The 22,015-nt window shown below is 46.2% G+C and overlaps 2 non-coding genes across 2 annotated transcripts; both read left to right on the top strand.

Annotated features, from left to right (window-relative positions):
• The first annotated feature begins 6,463 nt into the window (after positions 1-6,463).
• On the top strand, positions 6,464-6,603 carry LOC118154835 (U4 spliceosomal RNA). The gene has a single exon (XR_004745093.3). It is a non-coding gene; the product is annotated as a U4 spliceosomal RNA (small nuclear RNA).
• Positions 6,604-21,095: 14,492 nt separating this feature from the next.
• On the top strand, positions 21,096-21,197 carry LOC118154963 (U6 spliceosomal RNA). The gene has a single exon (XR_004745208.1). It is a non-coding gene; the product is annotated as a U6 spliceosomal RNA (small nuclear RNA).
• The last annotated feature ends 818 nt before the right edge of the window (positions 21,198-22,015 follow it).

The raw sequence follows: 22,015 nt of genomic DNA, 5'->3' as shown, positions 1-22,015 counted from the left end.
CCAGCTTTTTCTATCATAATTTTCCTCCCTTCCTGTTTGTGACAGCACTGTCTGCAGTGCTGAGGGAATTTTTACAGTTCAGGGAAATAATTCTGTTAGGCAGGATAAGCAAATGCCATAGTAACTGGGAATATAGCTCAAAGGATTGCCATTTTTGAGATTTTTTTTAGGAAACTACCACCCCAGTGAATATGTCTTTCTTTACCCTTGGCCCACAGAGCACATGGCATTTTAAGGTCAACAGAGCCATCTAGTGGAACAGGAATCCTCTCCAAGAAGCACATTGTTGGTCCTTTGCCAAAACACTCTAGCTTCCCAATTCTCCTCCCTTTTTGCGCTCCTCTACTAGACTGGGCTTTTTGCCCCCTTCTGTGAACAGGAAAACTCTGTCTTCAACAATGAGGAGAAAAATGTCCTCCAAAACCAAATTTTGGTCTCAATACTGTCCCATCAGCAGGAAAACTGCCAGTCAGTCCCTACATTCTTTTAAGGCATCTACTCTATCTCCAATCAAAATGGAACTTCCATAGTAAGGGAATTTTATGTCCAGAAGTTAACCACAGCCATTGCCTAAGAATAAATACTTTAGTCCAAGCCATAATTACAAATACAGAGCTCAAACCAGCACACTCTGTCCATTAAGGGGCCTTGCCCAAATACAACTTATGTAAGTCTCTCCCAAGATCCATTTATCAGGGAATCATACAGAACACACAAGTCTAAGAAGTCAAAGGAAAATCACAAGTGGAGGACTAGTGCTGCCAGGGTGAGCATGACAAATGCCAATCTCTTAGTTCCTCTGGTTCCATGGCAGAGGGTCACACATGCATCCATGGACAGCACCTTTCACAGATGCCTGGGCTCAGGAACTAAGGAAAGAAAACAGTTAAGGGAACACACCCAGTCTTATCATCCACCCTGGGCCATTCCAAAGGAAAGGAAGGAGACCAAAGCAACACCATCTTCTCACTTTTCTTTTTAGTTGGATAACAGACCATCTTCAGCCTGTACTCCTCTGGAGTGCATACTGAAGCACTGGGACTGCTTTAACTCAAAGACTTTGAGAAAACATTGGCTCATTTTCTTTTGCACATGGGAATGGCCTTCTTGCTAGACCTCTGGAGGTGTTACACAATTGACCCCACTTTTTTAGCAATCATATCAGGCAGGCCCAAAGGAAATGATTCTCCAAAACTAGAGAAGCAACTTCCAGGCAACCATCTGAGGCAGCTAGTGAGTGTCTGAGCCACTTTTTCCCCCTTTTGGGGCCCCCTCCAACTGCACCATAAGCCCCTCCAGCTCCACCACCTCCAAAACTCTGCACTCCCCCAGCTTCACTCTTACCTCTACAGGAAATGCCCAATGGAGGTAATACCATTAGGGTTCAAGTTCCTTTCTTATTGCAAGACCTCCTTAGGCAAATAAAGAGAGGCTTAGGCTGATTTTCTGATGACCCCAATAGGTATATAGAAGCTTTCCAAAATTCTGCTGGGCACAGTGGCTCACACCTGTAATCCCAGCACTTTAGGAGGCTGAGATGGGCAGATCACCTGAGGTAGGGAGTTCAAGACCAGCCTGACCAACATGAAGAAACCCTGTCTCTACTAAAAATACAAAATTAGCCAGGTGTGGTGGTGCATGCATGTAATCCCAGCCACTCAGAAGGCTGAGGCAGGAGAATCACTTAACCCAGGAGGTGGAAGTTGCAATGAGCCGAGATCATACCATTGCACTCCAGCCTGGGCAACAAGAGCAAAACTCCATCTCAAAAAAAAATAAAAATAAGAAGCTTTCCAAAATTTAACTCAGGTATTTTATCTCTCATAGAGAGATGTTATGCTGCTCTTAAGCCAAAACCTGACCACAGCTGAAAAACAGCAACTCTGCAGGCAGCAGGTAAGTTCAGAGATGAGCAATATGTCTCCTGTAGTAGGCCAGGAAAGGAAAGAGAAAATAGGAATGTTAAGAAATAGGGGAACCATCATTCCCAATAGGAAGAGAGATAGTACCTTTTGACAACCCTGATTGGAACCCCAATAACTCCACAGAATGGAACCCCTTTTCAATTTGGAAAAGGAAACACTTTTTAATGTGCATATTGGAGGGCCTATGAAAAACTAGGGCCAAACCTCTTTTTTTTTTTTTTTTTTGAGACAAAGTGTTGCTGTCACCCAGGCTAGAGTGTAGTGGCTCATTCTTGGCTCACTGCAACCTCCGCCTCCCGGGTTCAAGTTATTCTCCTGCCTCAGCCTCCTGAGTAGCTGGGAATACAGGCACACACCACCACACCTGGCTAATTTTTGTATTTTTAGTAGAGACAGGGTTTCACCATGTTGCTCAGGCTGTTCTCAAACTCCTGACCCTGTGATCTCTCTGCCTCAACCTCCCAGAATGCTGGGATTAGAGGCATGAGCCACTGTGCCCAGCCAGGCCAAACCTCTTAATTACTCTAAACTATTCGTGATAGACAAAGAGCCATATAAGAATCCCACAGCCTTTGTGGAAGGACTAAGAGAGGCACTCATAAAACACACCTCTTTATTCCCTGATTCAGTCAAGGGACAGCTCATCCTAAAGGACAAGTTTATTATATAGGCAGCTCCCAATATTAGAAGGAAATTGAAGAAGCAGGTTATAGGGCCAGTTAGCACCTTGGTAAACCTCCTGTAGGAGGCCATTTCGGTCTTTCATAATGGAGACCAGGAGGAGACACAGGAGAAAAAAAGTAAACACGAGAGAAGGACAGAGGCTCTAGCAGCTGCTTTGCAGCCTTGCAAAGTCCAGGATCCCCAAGGTACATCTGCTAGTTGCTACTGGTGTGGCAAGTGAGGGTGCTTTAAGAAGGAGTACCCAGGCAGTAAGAGGAAGCCACCTCGACCCTGTTCAACCTGTGGCAGAGACTGTTGGAAATTGGACTGCCCCTGGAGATGGAGGTCACTGGATTCAGAACCAGTCTCACAGATGCTCCACCAGCTCGAACTGCCATTACTGCATAGGAACTCCAGGTGATTCTGGAAATTGAAGAAAGGAGGGTGGACCTCCTTCTGGACACTGGAGCCAGCCTCTCTCTTCTCTCTAATATAAGACTCCCCTCTTCCCATAGCACAACCATGATGGGCATCTCAGGAAAGGTTCTAACCTGATATTTTTCTCAACCCCTTAGTCGTAGCTGGGGAACCTATTATTTACACATGTCTTTTTAATAATGCCTAAAAAATCCCACTCCTTTATTGGGTAAAGACAGTTAGCTTGCATGGGGGCCAGCATCCTTATGGCCCCAGACAAACTCTTCCCGCTGGTGGAAGCTAATATTAATCCAAAGTGTGGGCAATTCAAGGAAGGATAGGCCAGTTCAGATCCATCATAAGGATTCTACTTCTTCCTAACCAGAAACAATATCCCCTAAAGCCAGAAGCTAGGAAAGTGCTAGAAGCCATTATTATTTATTTATTTATTTAATTTTTATTTTTGAGACGGAGCTTCGCTGTTGTTACCCAGACTGGAGTGCAATGGCACGATCTCGGCTCACTGCAACCTCCGCCTTCTGGGTTCAAGCAATTCTCCTGCCTCAGTCTCCCGAGTAGCTGGGACTACAGGCGCGCACCACCATGCCCAGCTAATTTTTGTGTTTTTAGTAGAGACAGAGTTTCACCTTGTTGACCAGGATGGTCTCGATCTCTTGACCTCGTGATCCACCCACCTCGGCCTCCCAAAATGCTGGGATTACAGGCTTGAGCCACCGTGCCCAGCTAGAAGCCATTATTAACCTAAAGATGCAGGGCCTCCTCAAACCCTGTAACGGGTCCCACAACACCCCAATATTAGGAGTGCAAAAACCCAATGAGGAATGGAGATTAATTCAGGACCTCTACCTCATTAATGAGGCTGTAGTCCCAATACATCCAGATTGGACCTTCTTCATGGATGGAAGTTCCATTCTGAAGCAGGGAGTCCATAAAGCAGGATATGCAGTAGTCACTCTGAATGATATTATTAAAAGTGCACCCCTCTCTCCAGGCACAAGGGCTCAGCTAGCTAACTTGATAGCTCTTACAAGAGCCCTTGAGTTAAGCAAGGGAAAGCTAGCCAACATTTACACTGACTCCAAGTATACTTTCTTGGTTCTTCATGCTCATGCTGCCATTTGGAAAGAAAGACACTTTCTTACTGCTAATGGATCCCCTATAAAGTACTGCCAGGAGCACTTTGGGAGGCCGAGGCAGGTGGATCACGAGGTCAAGAGATCGAGACCATCCTGGTCAACATGGTGAAACCCCGTCTCTACTAAAAATACAAAAAATTAGCTGGGCATGGTGGCATGTACCTGTAATCCCAGCTACTGGGGAGGCTGAAGCAGGAGAATTGCCTGAACCCAAGAGGCGGAGGTTGCGATGAGCCGAGATCGCGCCATTGCACTCCAGCCTGAGTAACAAGAGCGAAACTCCATCTCAAAAAAAAAAAAAAAATATATATATATATATATAGCCAGGAAATTGACAGCTTATTATCCTCAATATTCCTTCCAAGAGAGGTAGCAGTAATGCATTGTAAGGGACATCAGAAGGGAACAAATTAAATAGCCAAAGGAAACAAGTTAGCTCATCAGGCAGCCAAGTCAGCAGCAAGGAAGCCTCAGGGTATCGACACACTTAAAGCCCCTCTAATCCGGGAAGGTTCCATAAGAGAAATTAAGCCTCAGTACTCCCCTGCAGAGACAGAATGGGCCATCTGTCAAGGGTACACTTTCCAGCCCTCAGGATGGCTACAGAGGATAGCAAGCTTGTCAGCCTCCAGCCCGTGGAAAATTCTTAAAAATCCTTCACCAAGCTTTTCACTTAGGAAAGGATAAAACTTATCAGTGTGCTCAGAGATATTTTTCAAGAGAGAACTTAATAAAAACAGTCAAACAGGTTGTTAATGCTTGTGAAGTCTTTCTTAAAAGTAATCACCTTGGCCAGGCACATGCCTGTAATCCTAGCACTTTGGGATACCAAGGATGGTGAATCACCTGAGGTCTGAAGTTCGAGATCAGCCTGTTCTACATGGTGAAACCCCAGCTCTACTAAAAATGCAAAAAACAGCCAGGCATGGTGGCACACACCTGTAATTCCAGCTTTTTGGGAGGCTGAGGCAGGAGAATCAATTGAACCTGGGAGGTGGAGGTTGCAGTGAGCTGAGATCCCACCAGTGTACTCCAGCCTAGGCAACAGAGTAACACTCTGTCTCAAAAATTAATGATAAAAATAAATAAATAAAATATAAAGTTACTCTAGCCATTCAATCTAATGCCACTTAGCCATAAAAAAAGTTACTTTTTTTTTTTTTTTTTTTTTGGAGACGGAGTTTCGCTCTTGTTACCCAGGCTGGAGTGCAATGGCACGATCTCAGTTCACTGCAACCTCCACCTCCTGGATTCAAGCAATTCTCCTGCCTCAGCCTCCCGAGTAGCTGGGACTACAGGCGCACACCACATGCCCAGCTAATTTTTGTATTTTTAGTAGAGTTGGGGTTTCACCATGTTGACCAGGATGGTCTCGATCTCTTGACCTCATGATCCACCTGCCTCGGCCTCCCAAAGTGCTGGGATTATAGGGGTGAGCTACCGCGCCCGGCCAAAAAAAGTTACTTTTATACTAATGCTTCTGGTAAAGTACAGTAACACCTGCTGAAGGCAAACCAGTAGTATAACCCATCAGAATGGCTAGCAGGTATCAAACAAACTCTACTGTTGTGGTTGTGGCCTATAGTGTCCTCAATAATAGTGGCAATATTAATACTCCTATTTAAATGCTATATTCTAACCCTGGGCCTGGTCCATGAAAACATTTTTGTGGACCAGGCCCAGGGTCCCTCTGCTGTGTGTAGTCTAGGGACTTGGTGCCCTGAGTCCCAGCCAGTGCATCCATGACTAAAAGAGGCCAAGGTACAGTTCAAGCTGTTGCTTCAGAGGGCAGAACCCCAAGCCTTGGCAGCTTCCACTTGGTGTTGAGCCTTTGGGTGCACAGAAGTTACAAATTGAGGTTTGGAAACCTCTGTCTAGATTTCAGAGGATGTATGTAAATGCCTGGATACCCAGGCAGAAGTTTGCTGCAGGGGCGGGGCCCTCATGGAGAACCTCTGCTAGGGCAGTGTTGACGGGAAACATGAGGTAGGAGCCCCCCTCACAGAATCCCTAGTGAAGCTGTGAGAAGAGGACCACTGTCTTCCAGACCCACTGACAGGTTGCACTATGCACCTGGAAAGGCTGCACGTAGATCCACCAACAGCTTGAACCATGCACCTGGAAAAGCTGCAGGCACTCAACACTAGCCCATGAAAGCAGCCAGGAGGAAGGCTGTACCTTGCAAAGCCACAGGGGTGGAGCTGCCCAAGACTGTGGGAACCCACCTCTTGCATTAGCAAGACCTGGATGTGAGACTAGGAATCAAAGGAGATCATTTTGGACCTTTAAAATTTGACTGCCAGCTTTGCACAGTGACAGTATTGTAGCCAATGAGGTTTACCCAAGGTGCGATTATTGCTAATTGAAAACTTTTCCCAATATCCCGCTATGACGACTTGAATATAATCAGCGTTGGCAATTTTTGGCAGTCTCCATGGAGACTGAATTAAAAAAAAAAAATTGACTGCCTCGCTGGATTTTGGACTTGCATGGGCCCTGTAACCCCTTTGTTTTGGTCAATTTCTCCCATTTGGGATGGCTGTATTTACCCAATACTTGTACCCCCATTGTATCTAGGAAGTAACTAGCTTGCTTTTGATTTTACAGGCTCATAGGTGGAAGGAATTTGCCTTGTCTCAGATGAGACTTTGGACTGTGGACTTTTGAGTTAATGCTGAAATGAGTTAAGACTTAGGGGGACTGTTGGGAAGGCATGACTGGTTTTGAAACATGAGGACATGAGATTTGGGAGGAGCCAGGTGTGGAATGATGTGGTTTGCCTGTGTCCCCACTCAAATTTCATCTTGAATTGTAACTCCTATGATTCCCATGTGTCATAGAAGGAACCTGGTGGGAGGTGATTGAATGATGGGGTAGGACTATGCTGTTCTCATGATAATGAGTCTCACGAGATCAGATGGTTTTAAGAATGGGAGTTTCCCTGCACAAGCTCTCTGTTTGCCTGCCACCATCCATGTAAGATGTGACTCGATCCTCTTTACCTTCTGCCATGTTTGTGAGGCCTCCCAGCCATGTGGAACTGTAAGTACAATAAAGCTCTATATTTTGTAAATTGCCCAGTCTTGGGAATGTCTTTATCAGCAGCATGAAAACAGACTAATATATGCCATATCTAATTTAACACATGTTCCCAGGCTGCTTTTTTTTAGGTCTGTATGTCCTGACCAGAATATAGGCTGTGGGAGATCTGGAACCTTGTCATCTTATACTTCTTTTTTACAGGCTAGTCAAGTGAAGCAATGGGAATGGAGAAGGAACAAATAAATCTGTAACTGGTGATAATCAAGCAATTGTAAACACTACTGCACTTGCACCAGCCTTGTTCTCTGTTTTTGTCACAGTCGATATGGTGAGTACTCAATAAACTTTGTTTAATTCATGAAATATCCAAATTATAAGAAGGTTATAAGAGCACTAGACCGTAAAAGCAGGAAGGCCTGTCTTAGAGCGGTTTTTTTTTTTTTAACTTTTTGAGACAGAGTCTCGCTGTGTCGCCAGGCACCAGTCTGGAGTACAGTGGTACGATCTCGGCTCACTGTAATCTTCACCTCCCGGAGATTCAAGCAATTTTCCTGCCTCAGCCTCCCGAGTAGCTGGGACTACAGGCGTGCACCACCACACCCAGCTGATTTTTGTGGAGATGGGGTTTCACTGTGTTGGCCAGGATAGTCTTGATCTCTTGACCTTGTGATCCCCCCACCTCAGCTTCCCAAAGTGCTGGGATTACAGGCATGAGCCACCGCACCCGGCCCTTAGAGTGTTTTTTAAAATTCCCCAAGGATTGCGAGTGAAGTTTCAATCAGATACATGAAACACTTGACAGTGGCTAACCACAAACACCTGGGCTCAATGATCATGGGCGCCACTCCTCCTCTATTTCCAATGCAAATGAATCTGGGAGTAACAGGGCCTCAGCCTGTGTGAGAGAGAGATTCAGCCAGGGAGTTCCCTGGGGGCTATAACAGTTATTACAATATTGAAATATTTGCCTAAGTAACCTCTGACCACCCGTCTCAGGGTCTCACATCCAGCAATTGGAGGGCTAATGCCTGGCCTTACTAAGGCCAGCAGCCCCTAGGTTGTTAAATATCTTGAAAACCACCTCTGCTTTCTGAGAATTCGTTTACTGGCAGAAGCAAGTTTCAGAAAAAGGTCAGTTTGGACTAGACCCTGAAGAACCCAAGACTTGCCAACAGCCGCTTCATAGGATCTTTTTTTTTTAATTGAGATGGAGTCTCACTCTGTCACCCAGGCTAGAGTGCAGTGGTGCGATCTCATCTCACTACAATCTCTGCCTCAACCTCCAGAGTAGCTGGGATTATAGGTGCATGCCACCATGCCCAGCTAATTTTTGTATTTTTAGTAGAGATGGCGTTTCACCACGTTGACCAAGCTGGTCTCGAACTCCTGGCCTCAAGTGATCCACCCACCTTGGCCTCCCAAAGTGCTAGGATTACAGGTGTAAGCCACCATGCCCACTGTAGAATCTTATATAGGGTGACAACCTATTATTATTTAAACTAGCTCCCCCCTGCCTTTTTTTTTTTTTTTGAGATTAAGTCTTCTATGTCTTTGTATGTTGCCTAGGCTGAGGCTGGAGTGCAGTGGTCTAAGGAAAAAGGACGTGCTGTGGTCAAGAATAGGCCAAGGCAGAACCAGTACAGCGTGACTCAGTAAGTTTGGAGCACAGGCGCAAAATCCACTTGTTATGTAACCACACCATGTGAGGTGCATTATGTGATTACCCACGAAAGTTTGTGCTTGGCTTGGAGACCCTATTGTCTGTAAAAGGCATAACTACCCTTCTGACACTGTACATATGACTCACTCACACTTAGAGGAAGAGTAAAGCCATATCAAACTGTCTACACTTACTCAAGTGCTTTCCCAGCTACCCATCACCCTTCAGATGTCAATTTGGGCTAGAACCTGACATCCAAACAGGATCCTGGGGTGAGTCAGCCTTTGGTCCCCGCTGATTTTGAGTCTGCCGTGTGGCTGCAGCATGGGCTGTGGTACCCGCTGGCAGCTTTGCTACTCAGATGGGCTCCAGTGGTAAGCTGGGCAGCAATGGATGGGTCCATCTGCAAGCATGGAGAAGGCACTGGGGCGGCTGGAAGCATGGAGCACTGAGAAGGAGTGAGCTTTTGCCAGCAGAGTTGGATGAGCATTTTTTACTGTGCTACGAGAAGTACACACCCAGACCCTGAGAAATGCAGTGCAGGTGAGGGCCCTCCAGGTGCAGGCAGGGCACCTAGAGGCCCAGCTACACAGCTTGGAAAATGAGTTAGAAGCTGCTATGAATGGGGACCTCCAGGCGCAGGCAGGTTCCTGGAGGCCCAGCTACAGAGCTTGGAAAAAGAATTAGAGGCTGCTGTAACTGCAGGCCTGGGTCCGTGATCTTGGCCAGAGACCTCCAATTGGCCTGATACCGAGGAGGAAGAACCCCTGATGCGGGCTTGCCCAGTGGTCCATCAGAAGGTCATCAGCAGGACCCACGGGTCCATGCCATAAAGAAGGGGAAGATGCCCCACCCACAAGGGGCTTCCTAATGGGAGAAAGGGGGACCCAAAAAGAGTGACATGCTCATAGATGTGGATAGCTTTGATTTTGGCCAGGATTGACCAAGAAAAAAATCTATAAGCAGCCCAATGAAGTTCTTTTTTTTTTTTTTGAGATCTCAGCTCACTGCAACCTCCGCCTTCTGGGTTCAAGCAATTCTCCTGCCTCAGCCTCCCGAGTAGCTGGGACTACAGGCGTGCGCCACCATGCCCGGCTAATTTTTTTTGTATTTTTAGTAGAGACGGGGTTTCACATTGTTGACCAGGATGGTCTCGATTTCTTGACCTTGTGATCCACCCGCCTCAGCCTCCCAAAGTGCTGGGATTATAGGCGTGAGCCACTGCGCCCGGCTAGTTCTTTTTTTTTAAAGATGGGGTTTCACCATGTTGGTCAGGCTGGCCTTGAACTCCTGACGTCAGGTGATCCGCCCGCCTTGGCCTCCAAAGTGCTTGGATTACACGCGTGAGCCACCACGCCCGGCCAGTTTTTTTTTTTTTTTTTTTTTTGAGATGGAGTCTCACTCTGTCACCCAGGCTGGAATGCAGTGGCATGATCTTGGCTCACTGCAACCTCTGCTTCCCAAGTTCAAGGGATTCTTCTGCCTCAGCTTCCCAAGTAGATGGGACTACAGGTGCGCACCACTGTGCCCAGCTAATTTTTATATTTTTAGAGGCAGGGTTTTACCATGTTGGCCAGGCTAGTCTCAAACTCCTGACCTCATGATCTGCCTGCCTCAGCCTCCCAAAGTGCTGGGATTCCAGGTGTAAGTCACCACGCCTGGCCTGAAGTTCTCTTAACTTTGTGAAAACAGTTGTCTCCTGAGCAGCAATTCCAGAAAATGCCCAATGGGGAGAAGGGCATTGATGCACAGCTTCATCCCACCCAGGCACTTCGGCTCAGACTACATGCTGCAGCCAGGCAGGGGTATAGAGCCCCCTCTGTTTAATTTGTACAGTGGGTGCTGGTGCTAGTAGGTACCAGTGTAGATTATACCCTTTTTTTATTTTTTAAGATTATACCCTTGTCTATGGAACCTGGATAAGTTTCTAGGCAAGGCTGCAGAGACAGCTATGAAAACTGATCAATGAAAGTGAAACCTGTATGTTTGTACCTTGGCATCGGCCGCTTATGTAAATACATTCTAGAGGTGGATATCTTGCATGGCTTGGCAGCTGTGCCATCTATCACAGACTAGATTGACTGCCTGACAGCAGAATTGGGACAGTAATGCTATGTGGTGGACTTGGCTAATGCATTCTTTTCCAGAGAGCCAAGACCAGTTTGCCTTCATGGAAGGGTGACAATGAAATTTCAGTGTTGCCACAGGGCTATAGCCCCATCATATGTCATGGTATCATTGATAATATTATGTTAACCTCTGATTCTCTTGAAGATTTAGAAGTGGCAATGACCCTCTTGCGTGAGAGTGGGATGTGGCTGAGACCGCCTTCCTAGCAGCCAGGCGGGCTATTCAGCAGGCACAAGCCCTATGGGCAGTTGGCCAGGGGTGCCCATTTGAGCTGGATGTGCATGTGACCACAGATGGTTTTAGTTGGGGCCTGTGGTAGCACGCAGAACACCTGAGAATGTCAGTAGGTTTTTGGTCCCAACTATGGAAGGGAGCTGAGCTCCAGTATTCTTTGATACAGAAACAGCTGGCAGCTGTATATGCCACCCTTCAGGCCCATGAGAGCATGCAGGACAGGCTACAGTCATCATGCAGATGATTTACCTAATACTGAGGTGGATATGTTCATGGGTAACAACTCCTGGACTGGGACATCACAGACATCCACTTTGGCAAAGGGGGGGCACCTACTTAGAGCAGCAGAGTATGCTTAGTACAAGCCCCTAAGTAGCAAAGTCGCAAGAGGTCTTGGGACCTGTAGTCCTAATGCAAGATAAGGCTGTGGGGCCTGAGGTACCCCTAGACCCTGAGCCTTCACTGTTTAAGGAAGGATGCCCCCATTCCTGCTGAGGCATGGCATACAAATGGGTCTATCTGAGGTGCTACTGCTGTCTGGGCTGCTGTCGCAGTCCAGCCTAGTACTGACACCATATGGTTTGATGCCAGGTGTGGACAAAGTGGCCAATGGGCTGAACTCAGAGCTGGATGGTGATCACCGAAGAGGTGACACCTGTGGTAATCTGCACCAATAACTGGGCAGTTTTTTGAGGCTTAATCTTGTGGTTAACTACCTAGAAGTTAAGGAAGTGGCCAGTTGGTCACCGGCCCATGTAGGGCCAAGCCATGTGGCAAGACCTATAGGAGAAAGGATGACCTCCTTTGACCAGATATGGGAAGAATGGTAACCTGTTGTTGCCTGCCTCAATACCCTCAAAGGGAGGGGAACAAAAACATCTGGCTTAATGTATAAAGCAGCACTAGGGTAATGAAGACATGGGTGGTTGCCCACCATAACCTGGAGTTGTTGCTCCCTGTATGGCTGTAACCTATGTATAAAGTCTATGTGTCAGACCTGTGTGTCCCAGCCCTGTGTGCCAAGCCTGTGTATCAGGCCTGTGTGCCCAGACTTATGTGAAGCCTGTGTGCCCAAAACTTATGTCTCCCTCGGCCTAGGGGGTGGAATATAAGGAAAATAGATGGATGTGCTTCCTTATATTAAGAAAAGGCTCACGCCTGTAATCCCAGCACTTTGGGAGGCCGAGGCAGGTGGATCACAAGGTCAGGAGTTTGAAACCAGTCTGGTCAACACAGTGAAACCCTGCCTCTACTAAAAAAAAAAAAAATAGCTGGGTGAGGTGGTATACAGCCGCCATCCCAGCTACTCGGGAGGGTGAGGTAGGAGAATCGCATGAACCCAGGAGGCAAAGGTTGCAGTAAGCCATGATCATGCCACTGCACTCCAGCCTGGGCGACAGAGGGAGACCCTCTTTCAAAACAAAACAAAACAAAAAAAACTCTACAAAAAATACAAAAATTAGCTGAGCATGGTGGCATGCACCTGTAGTCCCAGCTACTTGAAAGGCCAAGGTGGGAGGATCGTCTAAGCCCAGGGAGGTCAAGGCTGCAGTGAGCCACAATCATGTCCCTGCACTCCCTGGGTGACAGAGTGAGACCCTGTCTCAAAAAAACAAAAAAAATTAAAAATTATGAGTGTTAAAAATTTTACAATAGCTGGTAAAAACATATAGAAGACATAAAATGTCCAAAATGGTGCAAGAAAGAAAATGGTGACCAGGCGTGGTGGCTCATGCCTGTAATCCCAGTTCTTTGGGAGACCGAAATGGGTGATCTCTCAGGAGTTTGAGAACAGCTTGGACAACAGAGCAAGGCCATCTCCAAAAAGAAGTGATTTTTAAGTTTTAAATTTTTACATGATCAAGTCTTTCCATCGTTTATTTCTTCTGTCACTGCTAAGTTTAAAAAGTATTGTTTTTCAAATATCTCAAAACTTCCTGTTCCCTGTTCCCTTTGAATATGAAGATGTGTTAAACTCTGTATTCATAAGGAGAATGCATTTGGGACATGCATGGTGTCAGCATGTTTATATGACTTGGGAAACAGAAGTTGGTCTGAATTTACAAACAGACCGGAAGTATTCCTGTGCAGGGCCCACATTAGTAGCATTACAAAATATAAATATTGCAAACCTAAAAGGTGAACATGTTGAGTTTTTTTTCTTCATCTTCTATCTTACTTTCTTTCTGCTTTTTTTTTTTTTTTTTTTTTGAGACAGTATTTCTCCATTGCCAGGTGCCAGGCTGGAGTGCAGTGGTGCAATGTCAGCTCACTGCAGCCTCCGCCTCCTGGGTTCAAGCAATTCTCCTGCCTCAGCTTCCCAAGTAACTGGGACTACAGGCACGTGCCACCACACCCAGCTAATTTTCGTATATTTAGTAGAGACAGGGTTTCACCGTGTTGGCCAGGATGGTCTCGATCTCTTGATTTCATGATCCGCCCGCCTCGGCCTCCCAAAGTGCTGGGATTACAGGCGTGAGCCACCGCGCCCAACCTCTTTTTGCTTTTTAATCAGACAGGGTCTTGCTATGCTTCCCAAGCTGGTCTCCAACTTCTGGGCTCAACAATACTCTTGCCTTCACCTCTAAAAGTGCTGGAATTACAGGCATGAGCCATGGCGCCCAGACTGTTTTCTAAATTCAACATATAGGTTATATGTCCACTGAAAAGGCAAACTTAATTAGGAATTAGGTTTTCAGCCGAGTGTGGTGGCTCACACCAGCACTTTGGGAGGCCAAGGTACACGGATCACTTGAGGCCAGGAGTTCAAGACTAGCCTCGCCAACATGGGAAAACCCTGTCTCAACCAAAAATATAAAAATTGGCTGGGTGTGATGGTGTGTGCCTGTAATCCTAGTTACTCCAGAAGCTTGAACCCAGGAGGCAAGACTCTGTCTCAAAAAAAAGAATAAAAATAGGCCAGGCATGGTGGCTCGCTCCTGTAATCCCAGCACTTTGGGAGGCTGAGGTGGGCAGATCACAAAGTCAGGAGTTTGAGATCAGCATGGCCAATATGGTGAAACCCCATCTCTACTAAAATTAAAAAATTAGCCAGGCAGAGGTTGCAGTGAGCCAAGATTGCACCACTGCACTCCAGCCTGGCAACAGAGAGAAACTCCATCAAAGAAAGAAAAAAGAAAAGAAAAGAAAAAAGAAAGAGAAAGAAAAGAAAGAAAGAGGTTCTCATCAATAGATTAATATTTTCACTATTCCCCAATGTTTCCTTAAAACAGTTTTCGTAATTTTGTTTAAGAGCATTAGTGATACAGAGGCAGACTTTAATTTTTATTTATTTATTTATTGAGAGAGTCTCGCACTGTCACTGGGGCTGGAGTGCAATGGTCCGATCTTGGCTACTGCAACCTTCACCGACTGGGTTCAAGCAATTCTCCTGCCTCAGCCTCCCAAGTACCTGAGATTACAAGCGCCTGCCACCACCCCTGGCTAATTTATTTTATTTTATTTTTTACATATTTTTAAACTTTTTTGTATTTTTAGTAGAGATGAGGTTTCACTATGTTGGCAAGGCTGGTTTCAAACTTCTGACCTTGTGATCCACCCGCCTTGGCCTCCCAAAGTGCTGGGATTACAGGCATGAGCCACCACTCCCGGCCTATTTATTAATTTTTTTTTGAGACAGTCTCACTCTGTCCCCCAGTCTGGAGGGCAGTGGCACAATCTCAGCGCACTACAACCTCTTTTTCCTGGGTTCAAGCGATTCTCCCACCTCTGCCTCCCGAGCAGCTGGGTACCATAGGCATGGTTCACCACATCTGACTAATTTTTGTATTTTTAGTAGAGACCAGGTTTCACCATGTTGGCCAGGCTGGTCTCAAACTCCTGAGCTCAAGTGATACAAGAGGCAAACTTTTTTGGTTTATTTTTATTTTTACTAGATTTTATTTTATTTTTGAGATGCAGTTTCGCTTTTGTTGCCCAGGCTGGAGTGCAATGGTGCGATCTTGACTCACCACAACCTCCATCTCCCTGATTCAAGCAATTCTGCCTCAGCCTCCCGAGTAGTTGGGATTACAGGCATGTGCCATCACATCCAGCTAATTTTGTATTTTTAGTAGAGATGGGGTTTCTTCACTTTGGTCAAGCTGGTCTTGAACTCCAGACCTCAGGTGATCTGCCCACCTTGGCCTCCTAAAGTGCTGGGATTACAGGCGTGAGCCACTGCATCTGGCTACTAGATTTTAAATGCTTAAAAAAATTTTTGGGGGCTGGGCGCGGTGGCTCAAGCCTGTAATCCCAGCACTTTGGGAGGCCAAGGCAGGTGGATCATGAGGTCAAGAGATCGAGACCATCCTGGTCAACATGGTGAAACCCCGTCTCTACTAAAAATATAAAAAATTAGCTGGGCATGGTGGTGCGTGCCTGTAATCCCAGCTACTCAGGAGGCTGAGGCAGGAGAATTGCCTGAACCCAGGAGGCGAAGGTTGCAGTGAGCCGAGATCACGCCATTGCACTCCAGTCTGGGTAACAAGAGCGAAACTCCGTCTCAGAAAAAAAAAAATTGTTTTTTGGTTCTTTTTACTTTTAAATACAAAGTCTGAACTGTCCCAGTGCTCCAAGTCTTCCCTTCCACTAAGGTCCGGTAGACCTTATCTTTCACTAAGTTCCGGTAGTCTGAATCTTCAATCAGAGCCTCTGTGATAGCATCCGAGTTCATGAGCAGCCCTTCGGTGCCCTCACTGGGACTGCTTCCCACAAAGCTTTTCCCATCAGCCATCAGGCTCACCTGTCCCATCCCACTGCAGTATGACCCTGACATCCTTTCAGCTTCTAGTGGTAGGCATCCTTCAGAGGTTGAGTTTCCCAAGGGCTCAGGAAGAAAAGGAAAACCCTGACCATCTGAAGGCTGTGTCAAGGACTCTGGGTTAGTGCCCAAAATATCTGTGCTGATGATGAGGGTACTTGTGTTGGCAGCCAGAGCTTCTTCAATCAGCACCTCAGGGTGGCTTTTTGCTTTGTGTGCCACTACGATGTCCTTCTCAAATCTTTTGCCACAGATGTTGCAGGAAAACTGGTAGGAAGATTCTACATCATGCTATTTTTTTGGGGAGCAGGGACACAGATTTTTGTTTTTGTTGCCCAGGCTGGTGTGGCCTCCCTCGGCTCACTGCAACCTCTGCCTCCTGGGTTCAAGTGATTCTCCTGCCTCTGCCTCCCAAGTAGCTGGACTGCATGCAGGTGCCTGCCCCCACACTCGGCTAATTTTTTTGTATTTTTAGTAGAGACAGGGTTTCACCATGTTAGATGGGGTTTCACCATGTTAGCCAGGCTGGTCCCGAACTCCTGACCTCAGGTGATCCATCTGCCTCGGCCTCCCAAAGTGCTGGGATTACAGGCGTGAGCCACCGTGCCCAGCCCTGGGGTTTCCCTTTCTAAGAGGGGTTTGTAGGTCTCATCTCTTGGGTCATCTTTGAATGTCTCCTCTTCACTGATCAATGTCTCTTCTTTGTCCTCACTAATGCCACCTGGAGACTGATGCTCTTCTCCAGTGTCATCACCGAGCTGGTCTGTATTCGGTTCTGACTTGCAGATGAGTTGCAATGAACTGGTCTTGCCCTGAGAGCTTCAGGTGTTTGCTGTATTACCACGACAAGAAACAGGTGTCCTGCTTCTACTGTGCCATCCTGGCCTAGGTCTAGATGCAGCAATGGAAACTTCCTGAGGGAGGGCAGAATTGTCTTCCTCTTTTTCTTATTTGGGATCTGTATCAGTTGTTACTTTTCCTTTTTTTTTTTTTGAGACAGAGTCATCTCTGTTGCCCAGGCTGGAGTGCAGCGGTGCAATCTCAGTTTACTGCAACCTCTGCCTCCTGGGTTCAAGCGATTCTCCTGCCTCAGCTTCCCGAGTACCTGGGATTACAGGCACACGCCACCACACCCAGTTAATTTTTTTTTTTTTTTGTATTTTTAGTAGAGACAGTGTTTCACCTTGTTGGTCAGGCTGGTCTTGAACACCTGACCTCATTATCCACCCACCTCGCCTTCCCAAAGTGCTGGGATTACAGGTATGAGCCACCGTGCCCCATCCAGTTGTTACTTTTTCTAGGCATAGGAATCTCAAGACTCTTCTTCCTGAATTGGAGACAGGGATTTTACGGCCTGGGGCTGCTGCCTGGTGACGTCAGGAGGCCTCACATGGAAGTTAATCCTCCCCTGAGGGGGTGCTCAGCCTTTCTCTGACAGGACACAGAAGCTGGGCCTTGATCCCCACTTTCCCTAAGCCCATGGCTGCTAGTGGTCCCCACAGGTGCCACTGCCACCTCAGGGGGACATTGTTGTGGGACTCCTCTGGAGCTGCCTTGGCCAAAGAGGCAGACTTCTAAAAACAGAATTTAGGGTACACAAACACAGGACTCAGTGAAAATGACATGCATCTTATAGATCTCAGAATTTGGGAGATCAACGTTTGATTGATACTACTGCTGCTCTTGCGACCATTGTTCATCTTGCTGAAATTCTCTTTGATCTCAGTGGCCTGCAGAACATTGTTGGTAGCTAAGAGCTGCACTGTTCAGTACATTAGCCACCATCATATGTGACAATGAAAATGTTAAACTTATGGCCAGGCATGGTGGCTCACACCTATAATCCCAGCACTTTGGGAGGTTGAGGCAGGAGGATCACCTGAGGTGAGAAGTTAAAGACCAGCCTGGTCAACATGGTGAAACCCCATCTCTACCAAAAAATACAAAAATCAGCTGGGTGTGGTGGTGGGCACCTATAATCCAAGCTATTCTGGAGGCTAAGGCAGGAGAATCACTTGAACCTGGGAGGCGTAGGTTGGAGTGAACCAGGATTGTGCCACTGTACCAGTCTAGGTGACAGAGGGAGACTGTCTCAAAAATAAATAAAATTTGAACTTAAAATCCTCATACTAGCCTCCCATATGCAGAAGCTCCATGCAGCCAGTGGCTAGCACACGGGATAGTCCAGGTTTGGAATGTGCCCATCTCAAAGGCAGTTGTCTGAGAGCGCTGCCTATGGGTCTTTCAAAATTCCCAGTTGTCTCCTAGGCTGTTTCCCTCACCCATCTCATGGAACCCTCTCCTCAAATTCTGTGATTTCAGGTATTCTTCTTTCTCCTTGTAGCTCCACATTGACGCTTCTCAAGATGGGGGCTCAATAAACTTTTGCAAGCAAGTACACACTAAGTGCCACACAACGGAAGGGAGGCACACACAGCTCAAGTTTGAACCTGCGCCATGTCTGATAGATTCTAGCAGATCTGCCCCCACCCTGCTGCTGTCCAATGTGCATTCTCTTTATTTAGTTCGAAACTGCTCTTCCGCTGATGAAGAGGAGAGCCTGGTGCAGGCACAAATACTGATCGGAATCTACCTAGTCCCATCTTCTATCCAGGAGTTGCAAATAGGTACTTTTATCTAGTCGAAGAGCTTTACAGAAGCCTGAGCGCTATAAACACAGGTATTTCCTCAATATAGAAATTTTTAGACCCTAATGACAACTAAACTACACCACTACTGGGACCGACCCTGGACCCAGAATTCTCCCCAAGGAAAACTTCAATATGAACTGGATATTCAGTAACAGGAAATATTTGTCAATGTTCCGAAGTGCTATAGTGCCCATTATAGAGCGAAGTATATTTTCGAAACACATACTTATTTCAGAATCAAGTATTATGTTGACTGCTTTCAAATGCTTCCTAGCAATGAAATACAGATAAAGCAAATAGCGTATCTTTTACATCAAGGTGGTAAACACATAGGTATCAATGTACTAGTCCTTCTAGGTTTTCTGTAAGTATAAACTTTTTCGTAAAAAAAAAAAAAACAAACTTGAAATGGCCAGGCGCGGTGGCTTATGCCTGTAATCCAAGCACTTTGGGAGGCCAAGGTGGGCAGATCACCTGACGTCGGGAGTTCAAGACCAGCCTGACCAACATGGAGAAACCCCACCTCTACTAAAAATACAAAATTAGCCAGATGTGGGGGCACATGCCTGTAATCCCAGCTACTCAAGAGGCTGAGGCAGGAGAATTGCTTGAACCTGGGAGGTGGAGGTTGCAGTGAGCCGAAATTGTGCCACTGAACTCCAGCCTGGGCAACAAGAGTGAAACTCTGCCTAAAAAAACAAAAAAACTCAAAAACCAAAAACTGAAATCTCACACCACTGGCATATTTACCACTTTTTATATATAAACCTAAAACACTAACAGTATCACTGAAGCAGCTTATTGATGCTCAGGTCCCATCTAGTAATGCTATTTGTCATGCCTCAGGTCTAATAAATTTTATTAAAACCAGAATGACTAGATGCTATGGTCTGAATGTGCACCCTCCCACCCAATTCATACACTGAACCCTTCACTGATGTGACAGTATTAAGAGGTGGAGTCTTCAGCCGGTGATTAAGTCATGAGAGAACATCCCTCATGAAGGGGATCAATGCCCTTATTAAGAGGCTTCAGGGCCAGGTGCAGTGGCTCACACCTGTAACCCCAGCATTTTGAGAGGCTGAGGCGTGGCATGGCAGGGGTGGTGGTGGTGGTGAGGGGGGAATCACAAGGTCAAGAGATCAAGACCATCCTGGCCAACATGGTGAAACTTCGTCTCTACTAAAAATACAAAAATTAGTTGGATGTGGTGTCTGTAGTCCCAGCTACTTGGGAAGCTGAGGCAGAATTGCTTGAACCCGAGGTGGAGGTGGCAGTGAGCTGAGATCGTGCCACTGCACTCCAGCCTGGCAACAGAGCGAGACTCTGTCTCAAAAATGAATAAATAAACAAATAAACTTTAAAAAATAAAAATAAGAGGCTTCAGGCCTGGCACAATGACTCATGCCTGTAATCTCAGCATTTGGGATGCAGAAACAGGTGGACTGCTTCAGGTCAGGAATTCAAGGCCAGCCTGGGCAACATGGTGAAACCCCATCTCTACAAGACACAATTAGCTAGGCATGGTTGCTTGCGCCTGTGGTTCCAGCTATTCAAGAGGCTGAGGTGGGAGGATCACTTGAGCCTGGGAGGTTGAGGCAGTGAACTTTGATCATGATGCCTGGACGACAGAGCAAGACCCTGTATCCAAAAAATTAAAAATAAAAAAACAGCTGCCTGGCCCTTCCATCCTTCTACCATAAGGCCACTGTTCATTCCCTACAGAAGACGCAGAAAAAAGGTACCATCTCAGACCAGAGAGCTGCCCTTGCCAGACACTGAACCTACCAGCATCTGGATCTTGCATTTGCCAGCCTCCACAACTGTGAGAAATAAATTCCTATTATTTATAGGTACCCAGTATCTAAGGTATTCTGTTACAGCAGCAGGAACAAACTAAGACCCTAAAACTTTCAAATTCATTTAGCTTTCTGGTGAAGTGAGGGTTTGACAACCCATCTTTTTGTTGTTTCATTATGTTCCCAAATTCTTTCCTGATTTTGCAAACATAATACAATGAGCCTAACAATGTTTCACAGATTGTGCAAGGTCTCCTGGTGGCTATTTTCAACAGCAATATGCTATTCAGCCCCGTAGAAAACAATTTTTGACTGTCTAACAGAATTGCTGACCAGGCTTTTAATCTGTAACAGCATGAGGTTGCTTTAGCCAAGTAATTCCCTAGCATGAGTCATTTTAAATCTGCTTTTAAACACCTTGATAACTACCACTGATTAGTGCCTAACTATGTGCTGGGGCATTACATACTTCTCGGGTGGCTCACAGAACCCCTGGCACATACGTGGAAATGCCAGTAAAGATGGTACTGTGCTCCTCAGTTGCCATCTAGCACATGCCTGGATCGTGACTCTGGGCTGCCTTCCAAGTCTCTTTCCATTCCACATTAGTGCCAATCAGCACATGTAAGTGCCTCAGGATCCAACTCTGCAGTACTCACTTCAGCAGTAGGCACACCCAAACTGGAACAATACGGAGAAGACAGCATGGCCACTGCCCAAGAATGACATGCAAATGTATCAAGCATTAAAAAATAAAAGTTAACTCTGCAGGTTCAAGGAGTAAGCAATTTCATTTATTTTCAACTGATACTATCAGTTGGTATGCTACCAAATTCTTGCACTGATTTCTATGAAGCAAGCTGACTTAGCTATCTGTCTATACTAGCTCATCTGCCTGAGATACTAAGAATAGTGAACATTTACTGGAACATACTGTAAGTCAGACACCTCTAGGCTCTTCATAATTTCCTCTTCATTCAACCTTCTCAAAATATCCATGGGGAGATACTATTATTATCCACATTTCTTAACTGAGAACACCAATGAGGCTCAAAGAAGTGAAGTTGCTTAAGGATAAAAAGATTATTTCCAGCCGTGCTCGGTGGCTCACGCCTGTAATCCCAGCACTTTGGGAGGCTGAGGTCGGTGGATCACGAGGTCAAGAGAGTGAGACCATCCTGGTCAACATGGTGAAACCCCGTCTCTACTAAAAATACAAAAAATTAGCTGGGCATGGTGGTGTGTGCCTGTAATCCCAGCTATTCCGGAGGCTGAGGCAGGAGAATTGCCTGAACCCAGCAGGCAGAGGTTGTGGTGAGTCAAGATCGCGCCATTGCACTCCAGCCTGGGTAACAAGAGCGAACTCCGCCACAAAAAAAAAAAAAAAAAAAATTATTTCCTTCAAACATTGATCAAGAATATTAATTATTTAGAAATGTCAGCTAGGCGCAGTGACTCATGCCTATAATCCCAGCACTTTGGGAAGCCGAGGTGGGTAGATCACCTGAGGTCAGGAGTTCGAGACGAACCCGGTCAACATGGCGAAACCCTGTCTCTCCTATAAATGCAAAAAAT

The sequence above is a fragment of the Callithrix jacchus genome, chromosome 6 (assembly GCF_049354715.1).
Source record: "Callithrix jacchus isolate 240 chromosome 6, calJac240_pri, whole genome shotgun sequence".
NCBI lineage: Eukaryota > Metazoa > Chordata > Mammalia > Primates > Cebidae > Callithrix > Callithrix jacchus.
The sequence above is the reverse complement of the archived record's forward strand: the minus strand, read 5'-3'. Positions and strand labels throughout refer to the sequence as shown.